The following is an 18547-nucleotide window of genomic DNA, read 5'->3' as shown; positions in this document are numbered from 1 at the left end:
TGCCAGACTTTTCAGTATAACTGCCAGTTTTAATCTGATAGCGAAACACACACTGTGTTCTTGTCCCGGGATGAGCTCTTCTCTGCTCTCCCTCTGCCTCCTTAAATAGGGCGCGGTTACTGGGAAAACACACAAAACACAGGTTAATTACCGTCAGGTGTAATGATCCTGTCACAGACCGGCGCTTGACCACGCCCCCGCTGCCACAATGTGTTTTTAAAAAAATTATTTTTTTTCTATCAATACCTAGCCATGACCTTGAAATCAGATCCATTGATAACAGTCACAAATAGTGTTCAGTGTTTGTTGTTACAGCCAAACACAATACACCGATTAGGCATTTTGTATCACAGAATATTAATACATCATTTCATAGTGTTTTGAGTGTTCAAAACTATCCACGAACTGAATAAATCCACAAAATCCGCAATGTAAACAACTCTGGTAAACGCACGCTATAGAGAAAACATGGGGACAGGCCAGCATCACCCAAGGGAGGTTACTGGTATGACGTCACACATAAGTTGACCTAGTTAACGGCTGGCTGCCTAAATTTGGCTGTGCGCGTCAACTTTAAATGCTTGTAGCGGGCGCATCGTGACACTGAGATCGCAGGAAACCGAGGGGCTTGAGTAACCCACCAAACCTGACATTTTGACACATGATATAGCCTGATTGCTGAAATTACCGCACGACGCCTTTAAGTATTTTTAAAAGTAAGTTCTTCAGTACTTTAACTTAAGTAAAAATTTGACTGTACAGCTTTCACTTGTATCGGAGTAACATTTGACCAGTGGAATCTGTACTTTAAGTAATGAAGTTGTGTACTTTGTCCACCTCTGATGGTACCATTTGCATTTTGTTTAAAACTAGTAAATAGCTCAGTGAGAAGAAATAATGGCTGTTTATTACCAATGTTATAAAATTGTATAGTGCATCTGTAAGTACAAAAAAGAGAGAAAAGAAAAACACATCAGCGTGATTATGTTCTGTACGCATATTTGTATTAAGGATTATAAAAGCAATTATAAGTAAGTGACTTTTCAATCGATTTCAGTGTCGCAGATAAATTTCCACTATTGGAATTACATCATTGTTCGAGTTGATCTGGCTCGTTTGGTGTAAGGTGCTCAGGACAGCTGTCTTAAGTAAGTCTTTTTCTCTGCTTGACACTTGGATAAAATCAATCATGTTGAATGTTATCTTTAATCTTTGCTCATGCAAATGGACAATTCCATGTAAATGTCAACCTCACCATGCAAAAATAAAGCAACATGTAATACATCAAAACCACTCCCAGAGATATCACCTAGGCCTGTATTTTACAGATGTGAATAAGTTGAACCAATTTGTAACCAACCTAATATGTCACTGTCAATCTTTCTTTCTTATAATGTAAACCCCAAGCTAAAATCAACTTTGATCATGTACAATTCTATATTATTGCCACAAGCCACAGAAATGTATGCTAAAATCCACAAAACAGCAAAACAATAGCCATCCTAAATATTATTTAAGAACTTTGATAGTTTTAGCTGATATTTAGAGAGTTTTTCAAAGGGTTATGGTGGTTAAATTGCTGATTTTCTAAACATATGCCATGTCTATTTCAGACGCGTCACGTCCATAACGGAATTTCGTCACATCCATAACGCTGACTTTTCCTTCCGAAACTCTGCATGAAATACAAAATATTTTAAACAAAGATTTTTTAATATTCACCTTGGACCCCTCTATCAAATGGATATCTCCATTTCGACATTAGGTTTACAATTTCACAGAGTTTGATAAAAATGTACAGTCACCCAAGAAAAGTGATACTTTTTCTGTCACATCCATAACGCATCTTTTATTGGCATTTTCTGGCATGCCCTAGATGTACTATGGGAATTGTTCTTGTTCTATCACTTCTCCAGTATGGTACAGCCTTAAAATATTCAACACCTGTTTAAATACTGGGAGACGATAAAACATGCACTGGGTCATTTGTTGCCATTTTGAGTTCAAGTGTCACGTCCATAACGCTGGAATTGCTCAAATAGTGACACTGCAAGATCCCCAGTCTTTGCAAAATCATAGATAATTACTTGAAAAGTCGTTTGGTGTATTGTGAGGCTTGCATAATTCTGGTGTCAGACTTGTCTTTCAAAGTCTTCTAGTGTATGCTAAGCATAAGGAGTTAACTACGTCACGTACCATATACAGTCACTGAGCACTTTATTAGGTACAGGTGTACATCTACTCGTTCATGTATTTATCTAATCAGCTATCTCATCATGTAGCAGCAATGCAGTGCATACTGTAAACTCATGCAGATTTTTATTCAAGTGGTCTTGGTCTCTCATAAATTCAGAGCAAACTAAAGGACTACTTTAGGCTCGAACCCAGAACCTTCTTGCTTTGAGGCAACGGTGCTAACCACTGCACCACCATGCCACCCAACTGAACTAACATTCAGTGTTTATTGCAATCTGATTTGACTAGTGTGGTAACTCATGGCTGAGGTGGGTGAACGCAGACACTAGACCCAAGGGTAAGGAAAATAAAAGTGAGCTTTTATTTAAGGTTTTTTGGAAGTGGGGGAAAGGGGAGTGAAGGGAACTTGAGGTGCAGTCAGTGAGGGGTGGGAGCTCCAAGCTTCAAGCTTGTGAGGCTGAGGTGAATTGGCCGAATGCTGGGTTGCAGGCAGACTTTGAGGTGAGTGGGGCAAGGGAGGACCCAGTACTGCCAGTGGCCTGACATGGCACTGAAGGCAGTCTTGCACCGTGCTTCTGGGGGCAAAGGCACCTTCCAGTAACCTTTAGTTAGGTCCAGTGTTGAGATAAACCAGGCCCTCCCAGGCGGTCAACTAGATCATCCACTCTGGGCATTAGATAACTATCAGAGATCTCATGTAATTTTCTAAAATCATTACAAAGTCTTAGCGTACCATCTGGCTTGGGCACCGCAACAGTGGGGCTAGACCAGAGGCTGGTGGAATCCTCGATGACTCCATCCTGCAGCATCTGAAACACTTTCTCCTCGATAGTGTGACTGTGGGCTTCCTGGAAGTGATGGGCTGCTGTCTGAAGATGACCCTGAGGGGGTTTGGATGTCATGCTGGATCAGGTGGGTCTGACCTGGTTCTGCTGAAAACGCATTGCTAAATTGCTCCAGAAATTCCCCCAACACTTCTTGCTGAAAGACCATAAGGTCTTTCCCCTTCTGGACCAGAGTATACCTTGGTGGATATGTGGGAACAGAGACATATGTGTCAGAAAACAGAATCCAGGGACACATGTCGGCCCGGGGGCATTTTGAGTTATTGACAGATTCAGAAAGTACAGTTTCTAAGCTTTCCAATGATGCCTTCCATGTGGAGATCTGACAATATTTGAAGAATGTGTGGCCTTTTGAAAGTGCATACCTCTTAAAACAGAAAAGGGAGAAAATCGCCCTCAAAGTTTTCCATCTCAGCTACTCTGGGTGTAGGGCGGGCACATAATGGTGCTCATTTGCATGATATTAAGGAAAGCCCTACCCCCTACGAGCTAGCACGATGCTACTTTCATGTAAACAAAGATCACCACGTCAATTTTCCTTCCATGCAAAGTATACCCAACACAATTATGAAGTACAAAAATAAGTCCTAAAGTATACTTTAACGTTTTGTGGTTGAAAAATTACTCACACCGTAAGAAAGAAAGATAGCGCGATGATGACACAACTAACACAACACTAGTTTCATGTAAAGCCTCGGTCACAACCGGCCGTACACTACGCGCTCCTACGGCCGGTCTACATGCAAAAAACGCAAGAAGCGCACGAGAGCGCGTGTGTGATGTGCTGATTTTCGAGCCGCAGACCGGCCGCAGAGGTTCTTTGTCATGTCAAACAAACTCTACGGGCGCTTACGTTTTTTTCAGGTTGCAAGACAAACTTACGGCCAACACGCGTCTTTCTCCGTGAACAAAAAAAAAAAAAACGCAGCGATTTGGGAAACGCCAAAAATCACACGGCCAAAAAATCGTACGTCCGGTTGTGACCTAGGCTTAACCAAACCACAACACTCTCCGTTACATGCAAAAATAATCACACAGCCTTAGATTAATAAACTTACCCCATCAGAAAGAGAAACGGCGCCTTGCACACACCAATGCCTCCGATGGAATGTAATCCTAGAACGGTCCGTGTATCATCCGATCATTCAAGTATTCCATTCAATCTGGAAAACGAGGTTGCGTGTTTTTTTTTTTTTGCTAGAAATGGTTATCTCCGATGTAAATACCGTGTGTCTGTTTGCTTCGCGGTGTTTCAGCTCCTCTGCGCTCTGTTTAACTTCCTCATTCCATAGTGAAATTACATGCCTGTATGCAGCTAAGTAGCCATGCGCTCAACTCGTATCATACAGCTGATTCGCGAAAAAAAAAAGACTTAAATCATCATATGAATGGCCCATATGGTAATTTACCTACACCCCCCAGCAGGCTACAGTCCTGACAAAAACGAGACAATTTGCAACAAAAAATGTATGCTTTTCCAACAAAACAATCTATTATCTGAAATACTGATTGCATTCTTCAAGATCTCAACTTGCACATGATGGAAAAAAACAAAAATCACAAATTTCGAAAAAAAAATGCTTCTTTTGCGATTATCTCGGATTCGTTTCGGCCGACATGTGTCCCTGGATTTGGTGAGGGGTCACATATGCTGACAGCAATGGGAGGTGCTCTAGCCAGCATTTTAATAGTTAGGTTAGTTTGCTTAGTTTGGTTGGATTTTCTCTTACCTGGTTGTTACAGGTGATAGTTGACTGGGCCGACTGGCATGGAAACTTGCTCACAAAAAAAATCCAAGGCTAAGAAATTGCAGAAAAGTAGACTTTTACTGAATCAAACAACAAATGCTGAGTTGGTCTGCAGAGTGATCTCTCATCAGTCATAGGGTTTCTGATTTTATATGGTTTCAAAATAACACCGTTTATGCCCAATAATCTCATAGGCTAACATGCTTCACCATACCTCATCAACATTTTCTACTGGTCAGTACATCTCGCGTTTCTCATATCTTTGTATCAACTGGGCCAAACATTCCAGTACATGAATGTATTAACTCTTCCTGAATTGTACATATAAGAAGTAAGAGATTGAACAATACGCTAGAGTGTACAATAGGGCTGCACAATATATCGGAAAAGTATCGATATCGCGATATCATAGTTTGCGATACACATACCGCAAAAATTACTTAAATTTCGATAAAAGGCACATTTTTCTGTGCCGTCCAATCACATTTGAATGTCAACAAGTGCCGCGGGATAACTCCGCCCCCTATTGCAAAACAAGTAAAAGCCTCGTGGTGATGGCAGAAGGTGGGAGCGGTAGCAAGTGTGGTGAGGCAAACTTGTGTGAGGAGGAACTGGTTTCCAAAAAAAAAATGCACATCTGCTATTTGGAAGTACTTTGGATTCAGGAGGGGTGACGTACTGCAAACTCAGGTACTTTGCATGTACCTGTAAAACAGTGGTGGGGCGGCTCACTGGGACAAACACTGCTGTACAGCAGCATAAAAACATAAAACCGCGCTCTCTCTCTCTCACACACACTACCGCTCGCTCGCTCACTCACACACACACCACTGCTCTCTCACCCGCATGTGTTATTAACAGATTGTGTTTGAGTTTATGGTGAATCTGTGTCGCTCACCTTCATCTCCCGGGAGCCACTGAAATTGCCATTTTGAATGCTTTATGTTAATGTAATGTAGTTTTCAGTTTTTTTGTTTACTTCAACTTAAGACATTTTCTGCTGCGCTCACAAAAATTAAGAGATTTAAAGATGATTGATGGACACCGGGGCGGCACGGTGGTGTAGTGGTTAGCGCTGTCGCCTCACAGCAAGAAGGTCCTGGGTTCGAGCCCCAGGGCCGGCGACTCTAAATTGACCGTAGGTGTGAGTGTGAATGGTTGTCTGTGTCTATGTGTCAGCCCTGTGATGACCTGGTGACTTGTCCAGGGTGTACCCCGCCTTTCGCCCGTAGTCAGCTGGGATAGGCTCCAGCTTGCCTGCGACCCTGTAGAAGGATAAAGCGGCTAGAGATAATGAGATGAGATGAGATGATGGACACCATTGCAGGTGTAGCCATGTTTTTCCAATAAAAAATAATGTTGGAATGGAAGCAATGCATTGGGTGTTTTGTTTAAATGCTAGATACAGGGCAGAACGGCGAGTAGAGGTAAGAAAAACAGTATATATTTAATTATCGTGATACATATCGATATCGAGATATTCAGTCATGTTATCGAATATCGCATATTTTTCTGATATCGTGCAGCCCTAGTGTACAATATATGAGTCAGAATGACTCCAGCCAAATCAGCATAAGATGAAAATTGATACAGGCTGCAGGTTCAAAGCTAACAGAACACATAATAGCTGAGCACATAATAGGAGGGCTGGAACTCCTGGGGCTGGGCAGAGAGGTTGTAGACCTTGAGCATGTGTGGGTGGATGAGGGGTGCCACCCTTTTGATGCATTCCTGCATCTCAGACGTTCTTGATGGTGGGTCTGATAGGGGATGGTTGCTCTTCCCATGTTTCCTTCACCATATCCAGCTTGCCCCCACGTCTCCTCCCAAATAGCAGCTCAAATGGGGTGAACCTGGTGGATGCCTGTGGGGTCTCACATATTGCAGACAGAATGTAGGAGAGGAGTTGGTCCCAATTCCTCTGTTGCAGTTCATCTGCAACAACTGACACTCATCTACTGTCAGCTTAGATATGAAGGGCATACCTTGGTCATTGAGGTGGTCGCGGGTGAGACTCACCTGAGAGAACAGGAGAGCCAGCTCCCTGGTGACGTTCTTGGATGTGGCCTTCCATAATGGGATTGCCTCAGGGTCATGGGTGGCATAGTGCACGATAACTAGTATGTATTTGTGGCTCCAGGCAGATTTAGGAAGGGGACCCACCAGATCCATTCCCACTCTTTTGAAGGCAACTCCAATAATGGGCAGAGGCACAAGTGGTGCTGGAATTGGCTTCTGTGTTGAGGGGCACTGACACTAAGGGCACTGCTGACAGAAATTCTATATCTTAGCATTCATCCCTGGTCAGAGGAAGTGATCCTGGACCTTTTCCATAGTATTGTTCTGCTGTTAGGTGGCTGCCCAGGGAATGGGAGTGGGCTAGGTGCATAACCATGTTGACTTTGGAGTGTGGAACCACTAGCAGTGTGATAGGGCTGACCCTGATGCTCAGTGTGGAAGTATATAGCCCGTGCTAGATGTGAATGTAAGACACCGTGAGGGGCTGCCCCAGGTGCTGGCCTTCACCCTCATGCACCTGGGACCAACAGTGTTTCAGCCAGTCGTCCTCTTTTCTGCTCTTGCCCAAAGTTCCCCTCTCTGGCCACCTGCTGATACACACATGAACTTCTGAGTTAGTGATGGCAGACTCACCTGTAGTGGCTCTGTTGGTGTCATCCTCAAGGTCACCAGACACATACAGTATCATGCTTAGGGTAGACTCCAGGCCTCTGGGATTGTCACTATTGCCTTTTCTTCCTGGCTGTAGGCAGCTCACTGGGGAAACCAACCTAGGAGGAGAGGGACAGGAAGGTCAGGAAACTCTCCAATGGTTAAGACCCACTCACCTTGCTCATTGCCGACCCAAACATTGGCAGTGGCCACCGCTCATGTGTCCCCATGCATGCAGGTGACCTTTACATTATATTAATTTAGCAGACGCTCTTATGCAGTGTGACATACAGAGCAGCCTGGGAAGCAGTTGGGAGTTAGGTGCCTTGCTCAAGGGCACTTCAGCTATTCCTGCTGGTCTAGGGAATTGAACTGACAACCTTCTGGTCCCAAAGCTGCTTCTCTAGGCCATGGCTTTCCCTTGACAGTATCTTGACAGTACCGCTGAGCCCTGGAGCATTGGGCAGGACAGAGGGTTGAGCCAGTGTGATGGTGCTGCCTGGGTCAAGCAGAGCCCACATGGTGTACCCCTCTAACTGCACAGGGATGCTGGGAAGCTGGAGATTCTGTGGTGAATGCACGATGCAGCCAGTGAGCCAGGGTTTCTGGGTTGGGGTTGGTGAGAGTAGTTCAGGTGCTGTGGGCATGGGCTCTTCCAGCAGTGAGGGTGGCTAGGATGGTCAGCTGGAGTGTCTTCTGGGCTCAGGGTTATCCCAGACACGAGGGCTATGGTGCTTTGGGGTTGTTGATCGTCCTTTTGAGGCTCAGGTTTGCTGATCTCCAGTGTAGCAAGGGAACATTTGAGAGCCTCTCCCAGGTCAGCTGGTGTCCAGGGAGCCTTCAACCCAATGGCCATGCACTCAGTCAGGGAAGAGTCCACAGGAACCTCTCTGTGGTGACTTACTCTGCAAGCTGGATGGCTGAATATTGTTCCGGCTGCAGCCACTTCGTCCTTGTTCTTAGCAGGGAGTTCATTTGACAGCAAGGACTGTGCTTTGCCTGATAGATCTAGCAACAGATTTCTGCAGCAGGGCCAGGATCTGCTCTTTTAGAAGTGGGTGGTACTCTGCAGAAGCTGGCAGGAGTGTGAAATATGCAAGCTGTGCATCTCCAGAGAGGTTGCAATAAGAGGTCTAAAAAATTAAATGTTTTGCCCTCGCATCTGACAACTAGAAGATACTGCATGAGGAGTTTAGGGAGGGGGAAAATTTTCTGAAACTACTGAGGTCCAGATCTCATTGTCCCCAGTTATCACCATGTCTGAATCCACCTTGTATACATGGGTCATTTCACAGTAACTGAGCATTTTCCAGTCAATAAGAATGGGATGGGTAGCTGTCATGTATGCATGTAAAAATCAGCTTGAGTAATTGTAGGGAATAGATATATCATGTTCCAAAGCTTGACAGTGCACTTTTTATGCAACTTTTCCATTTTTTTTTTTAGATATTTTATATGCTAGTACCTAGCTGAACTGTCAGTGCTGTTACCGGATGTCATGGAGGACACTGCACTATGAAGCAAACTTTCTTTTGTGAGATTTCTGTGGTTAACATGCACACAGTGTGTCCCTTTCCCACATTGCCATGTGAAAGAAACAATATGAAGCATATATTTCATTGAAAACATGAAATTCGTGTAAACACAAACTTTATTTCCTTGGAATAACAACTTTCAAATAACAAAATGACAAGAATCCAATAACACGATAAATTCAGCAGTCATAAAATGATGAAGTACTAATGGTAGAAAACGAAACATGGCATAACCCTTCTGTCAGCCCTTTTTAGATAAAGAAATCTAACCAAAACAAAGGGTAACAGGAATGAAAACCTAGTAACAGTACTGACCTATGTCAGTGCTGTGACTAGAGCTACACTTGTCATTACTGTTACCAGTACATTACCAGTTAAATACAACACCTAAACAGAAACAACTTTTATTCATAGAATAAGGTACCACACACCCTATCAATGTTTTTTTATATCCTGAGTTTTTTACTTCTTTTCCATAGATCTGCGCACTGAACAATGACCATCACAATGTGCCTCTCCTCCTAGGCAATTTGTGTCTTTGAAATGCAGTTATCAGCTACTTATTTCAATGATTTCGTTCAAACTTCAACTCAAACATTGCAACAAGTACCGAAGCATGAGGGCTTCAACAACTTGGCTTACTGTATGAGGAGTTTCACCAATTCAGAGTTCAAATGTCACCATCAAAAAGTTTGAGAAAATTGCTCCATATCATGAACAAAGTCCTCCACAAGCCTCCAAACATTTGTGTCAACCTTGAAATGGTTCCGTCTTTTCAGTAATCTGCTGCGGCTCTTCAATGAGTGTTATGACATCACTTGGCGCGTACCTGCAAATGTCCTCCATGGCTGGCCAGAAAAATCGGTTCTGGCCGATACGGGACATACACTTTTTAATATTAGAACATATCCCTGAACTGTCATTGCTGTTACTCTGTGTCAGTGTTGTTACCACGTGCAACTTAACAGCACTGACGGTAACCGCACTGACAAAAAATGACAAAATACACTTTCATTCATGAACCACAAGCTTACTGTGCTGATACTTTCGCCCTGGTTGCATCTCTCATCATGCCTCTTACGTCCCTAGTTGTTACTCCTTTCTGTGGAGCACATAATAAGCGCAAATTACAGTAACATCACTGACAGTGAATTAACATACTGGGCCAAAAATCGGGAATACTTACCAAATTTAGAAGACACAAGCCACCACTTCTGCCATTTTGAATTCCCTCCAAAATTAAGTACAAGGGAGGCACCTTTTGGCCACTGGAAGAACTGAATTAATAGTCAGTCTGTTCAGCCTCTCTAGAAAATGTGGTTTGGTAACAGCACTGACACGGAGACCCCGTCCACACGTAGCCGGGTATCTGCTAAATCAAAGATATTTTTCTACGTTTTGGCCTGTCATCCACATGAAAACACATCAAAAACGAATATTTAAAAAAACTCCGGGCAAAGTGAAGATTTTTGAAAACTCCGTGTATGCCTTTTCGTGTAGACAGAGATAACCGGAGTTTTGCGTTTTAGAACATCACAATCTGCGCCAAAAAAATTACAACAAATCTGCCCTGACGTCAAACGTGCGACCTTTGTTTACTGCAGAAGCCAGATTAAGCATGGACAAAGAGTGATGGATCGGAGTAGTGCCTTGAAAGCGTTAATTATTGTGCAGGTGCTATTCTGATGTGATTAGGGGGGTAGGATTTGGGGAAATAACATAGATATACATAGAAGACTAGATGCCTCGTCCCCGTTGCCCGTCAATGAAGTCGAACGTCCGCACATGGCGGCCATCTTACCTCAGACAGCTGGCTTACCCATTACATTGTGTTGGTAGCGATATGTACTTTTCAGATGACTGTAACTTCCTCAAATTTCAATCGATATTCAAACGGTTTGGTTTGTTATATATTAAAAAAAACGGAAGTATGTATTTATGATATTAATGATGAATAATCATTTTATGTTTTAAAAAAATACATGCTGAAATTCCTATGCTGTGAGAAGCCTAACACTGCATACTTATGGATAACTGCGGCCTTAGGACAAATAACCATACAATTTATTTCCAATTTTTAGTGAAAATATTTTTACATGTGATAGGGCCGTAGGGGAAGCTAAAGTTAAATAAACAGCTTACTCACTTCTGAAACTTCAGAAATACTTCATCCACCTCAAAAACCTAATGCACTCACATCATAGCAAAATAACAAATGTAAAGTCACATCATAGCATAATAACAAATGTAAAGTCACATCATAGCATAACAAATGTAAACTCACATCATAGCAAAATAACAAATGTAAACTCACATCATAGCATAATAACAAATGTAAACTCACATCATAGCATAATAAATGAAAACTCGCATCATAGCATAATAACAAATGCACTGCCCGAGTAAGTAATAGTATAAAACAGTAACAGCGACTCACGGTAGTTTGTGACAAAAAAAGCATTTAATTAATCACATGTGGTTATACTTCCAAGGATAAAAAGATATCTTTACATTTACAAAAAGAACATTCAAAGCTGATTATCATGTCAAAGTCAATATATGTTAGCACAGAAGATTGAAATTTCATTTGACTAGGCTCCAATGTGCAGTTAAAATAAAACTAAACATACTGATATAAACATCTACAATTAAAACACACACAGACACACACATCATCTTGTCATCAAAGTCAGCACTTTGATTTCCTGTAAATCATAATGTGAGTGCTGGGCTGTGCTGTGCTTGTGTAAGTCTTCATACCCCTTGAAAATTTTTATACTGTATATTTGGCTAATGCCCTTTAAACAGTACTGCTTTGTTGTGCTTCTGTCTCATGCTGTTGTTCTGGAAGGAAAGGGTTGTCATCTTGGCAATGTGGTGGAGTCTAAGCTTAAAAAATAGGGACACAACCAGTGTTTTCAATTAATCAACCCGAAAATGAAAACCATGTGCAAGTGCAACTTCAGTTATTGAAAATATTCTCTCATGACCTTCCATGTAAAATTACTTGGTGCTACGAGCTAGCCTAGCATGAAACACAACTTTGACTAAAAGCTGCAGTAAGTCGTTTTTGAAGAGAAAAGGTACGATTTTAGCATGTTCAAGCACCCAGAATTACAACCACATTAATAATGTTTTAAGAAATCAAACCATTTGTATATACGTCAAAATTTCAGCGAGATAAGAGTATAAACATTTAAGCACCTCAATGGTCTTACCTCAGTGTACCGCAAATTCTGTGGAAAAGCTTGTCTGTGGTAAGATGGCCGCCCTGTGCGGACGTCCTGGAATAGATAGTTTTCACTGACGTCACGGCATTCCGGGGAATGCCCCCCAGCCGCCATCTTGGAGGGCAAACAAAACGGACCATCGCCATTACTGGCTACATTATCTCGGACCAATTTATGAAGTTATATAGTCAGTTTTCTAAAATAAAGATCAATGTCGGCAAAATCAAGCAAACAGAAGTATATAGATACACATCTCACGGTATGCAGCCAAACTGGCCTTGATTGGGGGAATTGACCCCTACGAAGTGGACAAAGATGCATTTTCAGGTGACTATGCAGGGCTGCCAAAGCCTGAAACTGCCAAAGCCTGCTCCAAAGCCTGAAACTGACTTCATCAAACTTTAAAGGCTGTCTGATATATACAACTTTATATATTCACAGCGCGCCTTTTGGCGGATGCCGCCTGAATCGCGCAGATCCGGGGGGTTTTTTTTAGGGGGGGCGTTGGAGTGTCTGATTATAATTTCAAAGTAAATTCCTTATTAAAATTACTAAATAAGCAAATCCATTACAGTCCATGAAACAGGAAGTATAAGGATGAGAATAAAAAAACAGTTTAAATCGGGAAGCTGCGCACATTTGCGCAGTCCTGCACACCGCTCAGGACTACAGAATAGACCTAAAATGTTTTTCAAAAATGACCCTTGCGTGAGTGAAGTGACAAGTTTCAAATAGAAACGTGACAAACGAGCGATATTAAGTGTACATTACAATGTAAACGTACACTCAGCGGTTCCAGTTAGGCATTCTCCAGCGGTTCCAGTTAGGCATTCTCCAGAGATTGTTCACATGATGTTTTCGCTTCCAAAAACAAACTTAAACACAATTGATTGTTTATTTAAACAATTTACCACTTATAAAATGATCGGAGCAGACTTTGCTGTGTTTGGAAGGCTGATAATCCTTGCGGTTGATTCTCGCAAGCCATAGATTTCTCCTTTGTATGCTGAGTTTCTTTGTTTGCTCGTCTTCATGCTCCCGTACAGTGGGAATTCCATAAAAGCTCCGCTTGACTTCATCATCTGACCTATTACGACAGCTGTGAATACAACAAGTTTGCACCATTGCTAGCTTTAAATAAATGTAAATAATGTATAAATGAATGTAACTCGCGGGCTACAATGTGTGCTCAGTGACCCGTACGGTAAGCTTGCCCTCCAAGATGGCCGCCACCAGGGAATCCCCGACTCTGTGACGTCATGTGAAAACTATCTATACGCAGTGAGGCATCTAGTCTTCTATGTATATCTATGGGAAATAATGCCATCTACAGGTAGGGGAAATAATGCCATCTACAGGTTTGGAATGCTTATGAATGTGATTGAAAACGCAGATGTTCGGTTATGTGTGGAAGGGATTTTTTTCGAAGACGAGGTGGTGTGGATAAAACATTTTTATAAACGGGGGGGAATGTTCGGTTTTAAAAATACCCGGCTACGTGTGTACATGGCCTGAATCGCAGAACAGAGACTATCAGTGAAAAATAAAAATATACTTTGTGAATTAGGAACCTTGTCCCTGGGGAAATGAACTGACCACAATCTTTTTAGCACATTAAGCCAAAACTTTGTACTAAATTCGACAAAAAGGGGCATTGCAAAGTTTAACCCAGCCCACCGGACAGCCCAATTTTGTGAATTACTAATTTTATATTTATTATTTCTAAAATATAAAGTGTCGATAATTATTTTTTTGGACTCCATCTACAGAATATAGTTCTTCTTAGTATTTTAGGGTGTTTAATTGCCTTACATGAGTTGTCTGATGAACCTTTATTCCAGCAGCTAGTCATAGGACACAAAATGCTCAGTTACTGTGAAATGACCCATATGTGCCTGAAATGCTGTGAGCTTTGAGACACTTTTCACACTCTCTTCTTGCTGCTACGTGCTTATACTTAACTTTCAGGACCGTCTGTACTCTATTAGCATCCGATTAAGTCATGGTCAGGGGAAAAATAAATAAACTATAGTTTATAAGTTTTAAAATTATTTTTGTAGATAGATAATTGAACTTTTTTTTTAACACTATTGTTTCAAATTCAGTGAACGCTACCGTTCTACTGGGAGTTTGTGAGTAAATCTATATAATGTGATGCACATTGTGTATTGTAGAAATACCTTCAAGAATCATGATGCATATTTTTATCCTATAACCCAATCTTCGTCCTAGCATCCCCATCTATTCAATAAATGGACAACAAAAAGACAAATAGGATGGCTAATAATGCTGCCATTTCTGCCTAAGGCTATGGTCTTTCTTTCATTTCAGCTACTGAGGCTAATTTACTCAGTTCTTTTTTTTTTCTTTTTGAATTTGAGCCATTGAGCTTGAGCTCTCGCATTCAATATCAAACATGTCTAGACATTGGCTTTGATCTAGGACACTTCCATTGAAAATCTGACGGTCAGTGTTCATACCAGATATCATCTCATCTCATCATCTCTAGCCGCTTTATCCTGTTCTACAGGGTTGCAGGCAAGCTGGAACCTATCCCAGCTGACTACGGGCGAAAGGCAGGGTACACCCTGGACAAGTCGCCAGGTCATCACAGGGCTGACACATAGACACAGACAACCATTCACACCTACGGTCAATTTAGAGTCACCAGTTAACCTAATCTGCATGTCTTTGGACTGTGGGGGAAACCGGAGCATCCGGAGGAAACCCACGCGGACACGGGGAGGACATGCAAACTCCGCACAGAAAGGCCCTCGCCGGCCACGGGGCTCGAACCCGGACCCTCTTGCTGTGGGGCGGCAGCGCTAACCACTACACCACCGTGCCACGCTACCAGATATCAATGTCAGATTTTCAACAACAATTAACAAGACAATATGAGAGATTTTCTGTTTTTTTTTTTTTTTTTTGAGGGGGTTTCGCTCTTGCAAACCATTATAAAATGCTGTAGGGGGTCCACGCAAATGCCACTGTGCACATGTGTAAAAATGATCACACACTATCAACACTCACAGGTAAAATGTCTGTCCACAATCTTTGACTTGATGGTTTGTACAGTTCACTGCTGCACATGCAGGCATTTTTCTTGTAATTTTTCTCACCAACTGTATAAATAACTTGTCCAGTAGCTTCCAGTAGCCTAAATGACCGTTCCGCTCCGCAATGTGAGTGGTAAGATGGCGGCCAGATGGCTTCACTTTGAGCTCTCCAGATTTTTACGTAGAGCTCAGTGGTCCAGGCTGACCAGCGAGAGGTCACTTCCTGTGAGTGTGGTACACGCATTATTCCTTTTCGGTGTCATAATAGAAAACCACCACAAGGAAGTTTAGGTTTGTGTCAATTTTAATGCAGTTTTCACTAAATTTGTCATGAACGTGAGAAACAAATTATGTTGGGGAAAAGAGAAGCAAAATGCTGGCCGTTTTGTTCTCTTAATTTGTAGATATAGTTAAATTTGCTTTTGCTGAAATGCTGTTCTATCAGTAGGTACCCCAAGGCTTTTTTCCCTTTTAATGTTTTTTTTCTCATACAATAGTCTCGTCTCGTCTTCTTCCGCTTATTTGGGGCCGGGTCGCGGAGGCAGCAGTCTGAACATGGAAGCCCAAACTTCCCTTTCCCCAGACACCTCGGCCAGCTCCTCGGGAAGAACACCGAGGCATTCCCAGGCCAGCCGAGAGACATAGTCCCTCCAGCGTGTCCTGGGTCTTCCCCGGGGCCTCCTCCTGGGGGGACATGCCTGGAACACCTCCCCAGGGAGGCGTCCAGGAGGCATCCGAAAGAAATGCCCGAGCCACCTCAGCTGATTCCTCTCGATGTGGAGGAGCAGTGGCTCTACTCTGAGCTCCTCCTGAGTGACTGTGCTTCTCACCCTATCTCTAAGGGAGCGCCCAGCCACCCTGTGAAGGAAACTCATTTCGGCCGCTTGTATCCGTGATCTTGTTCTTTCGATCATTACCCAAAGCTCATGACCATAGGTGAGAGTCGGAACGTAGATCGACTGGTAAATTGAGAGCTTCGCCTTTTGGCTCAGCCTTTTTGAGTGCGTGCGTCCATCCTGAAACCTTGTGAACATAATATCATTAAAAGATTCAGAGAATCTGGAGAAATCTCTGTATGCAAGAGACAAGGCTGAAAACTGACATTATATGCCTGTGATCTTCAGGCCCTCAGGAGACACTGCATCAAAAGCAGACACGTGTCTGTAGTGGAAATCACTGTATGAGCTCAGGAACACTTCAGAAAGCCATTGTCTGTGAAAACAGTTCATTACTGCATCCACAAATGCAAGTTAAAACCAGATGTAAACAATATCCAGAAACACCGCCACCTTCTCTGGGCCTGAGCTCTTTTACGATGGACTGAGGTGAAGTGGAAAATTGTCCCGAGGTCTGATGAATCAAAAGTAGAAATTATTTTTAGAAATCATGGACACAGCATCCTCCAGGCTAAAGAGGAGAGGGACCATCCGGCTTGTTATCAGTGCACAGCTCAAAAGCCAGCATCTTTGATGGTATGAGGGTGCATTAGTGCACATGGCATGGTTAGCTTGTACATCTGGGAAGGTATCATTAATGCTGAATGATACAGTATGTTTCAGAGCAATATGCTGCCATCCAGATAAAATCTTTTCCAGGGAAGTCCTTCCTTCTTTTAGTGCAGCGGTTAATTGCATATTTCATAAGAATCCTTCAAATGGTGACACAAGCATGAAATTCTCCACAAATATGCTTTAATGTCCTCTCTTTTAGAAAAGGGTCCTGGCCACGCCAAAAATTCAAGATGGCCGCCATTTTCCAAGATGGCTGCCCGAATGTGACAATTTTTTTGTTATTTTCCCTCTTTTCTTAATTTAATTTTCCAAGTGAACCATGTTTATGCTCTTATATGCTAATTTTACAGATTTTGTTGTCTCTGATATAAATTTAAGAAGGTTAGCCTTCAATGTGGTGCTCAGTGTGCTGCCTTTCCTCCAGAGCTTGGGACTTGATCAGCTATGGCTGGCATTTGGTCAGGGTCCGAGCATGCGCTATATCAGTGTGCATGACTTGTGTCACAGCTTGGGCCAGGAAAAGACCAAGGGCATACTCTTCTTTCATGCGTTCACAGGCTGTGATATAGTGTCAGCTTTCAGAAACAAGGGAAAGAAGACTGCCTGGCAGACCTGGGATATCTTCCCAGAAGTCTCCCCTGTGTTCTCCAAACTGAGTCAGTACCCTCTCACAGTGCAACAGAGCGACCTTGACATCCTGGAGAAGTTTGTCATATTTATGTATGACAGATCCAGCATGGCTGCCACTGTAGATGAGGCGAGGCTCGAATTATTTGCCAGGAAACAACGACCTTATGAGGCCATCCCGCCAACCAAAGCCGCTCTTCTCCAACATACCAAGCGTGCTGCCTACCAGGCCGGTTGTGTGTGGGGCCAGGCAACCCTGTGTCAGCCTGAACCTGAGAGTCCTGCTGACTGGGGATGGCAGAAGTCTGGTGAACAGTGGCACGTTTTCTGGACGGCCAATGCTCCCATAGCCAAGAGCTGTGAGCAACTGACCAAATGTGGTTGCAAAACCAGCTGCCGTGGTAGATGCAAGTGCTTCAGGCTGGGCCTTGTGTGCACAGCACTCTGCTCCTGCAAATGTGAACTGTAGATAAATTTTGCGCATTGATTTTGTTTGTCTTTTGGTGGATGGCATGCATTGTCAGACCATCACTTTTGGGATTATTGTGACTTCCTACAGCCTAAAGGTTTTTTATATAGTTGCAAATAAGTTAGAGTTAAGTGTTAGAGTTAAGTGTTAGAGTTAAGTTAGTCATAAGTGTTTTATAGTTATAAGATATGTATAAGATTGTGTAACAGTATTACTAATGTAGATATTAAGATAACACTAGAGGGCAGTAACAGATACGAGATAAGATAACATAGAAGTTATAGATGTCACTGTAAGTAAAACAAATCGAATCCTGTTGCTTTCTTTTCAATGCAGTTCAATGCAATTAATTTTTTTTTTGTTGGATATCTTCACTGATTGCGCATAATAGAACAACATTTTCTTCTCTTCTTTATTTTCTCTGGGGCTGGAGCCAGGTTTGCCTGGTTTGGTGGCCCCATGATAACTGGGCTGTGCCCAGTGCCACTGCTGGTCTGTGGCTGGATACGGAGCAGGCAGAGCTGGGCTCTCCTAGCTCCGATAGTTTAGGTTGGACTTCTTTGTTTAAATCTTGAATGACATGGTAGATTGTGGGAAACAGTTCATGATCACAATCCCATGATTTAAAGTTCATTTAAATGGAAAAAGCATGTTTAT

General features: G+C 42.6%; 1 protein-coding gene across 6 annotated transcripts in view; it reads left to right on the top strand.

The window, feature by feature from the left end:
- Positions 1-18547, top strand: part of asrgl1 (asparaginase and isoaspartyl peptidase 1) — a 33891-nt gene that overhangs the window by 5008 nt on the left and 10336 nt on the right. For 3 of the 6 annotated variants that reach the window (XM_060926029.1, XM_060926032.1, XM_060926028.1), the window contains exon 2: positions 1058-1148. The exons of the other annotated variants lie outside the window; for them this stretch is intronic. The gene's annotated coding sequence lies outside the window, so the exon portion shown is untranslated. The remainder of the gene's footprint in view (positions 1-1057; positions 1149-18547) is intronic. 6 annotated transcript variants of the gene reach the window in all.

The sequence above is a fragment of the Neoarius graeffei genome, chromosome 7 (assembly GCF_027579695.1).
Source record: "Neoarius graeffei isolate fNeoGra1 chromosome 7, fNeoGra1.pri, whole genome shotgun sequence".
NCBI lineage: Eukaryota > Metazoa > Chordata > Actinopteri > Siluriformes > Ariidae > Neoarius > Neoarius graeffei.
Note: the sequence above shows the minus strand (reverse complement) of the source record. Positions and strands in the feature narration are given on the sequence as shown.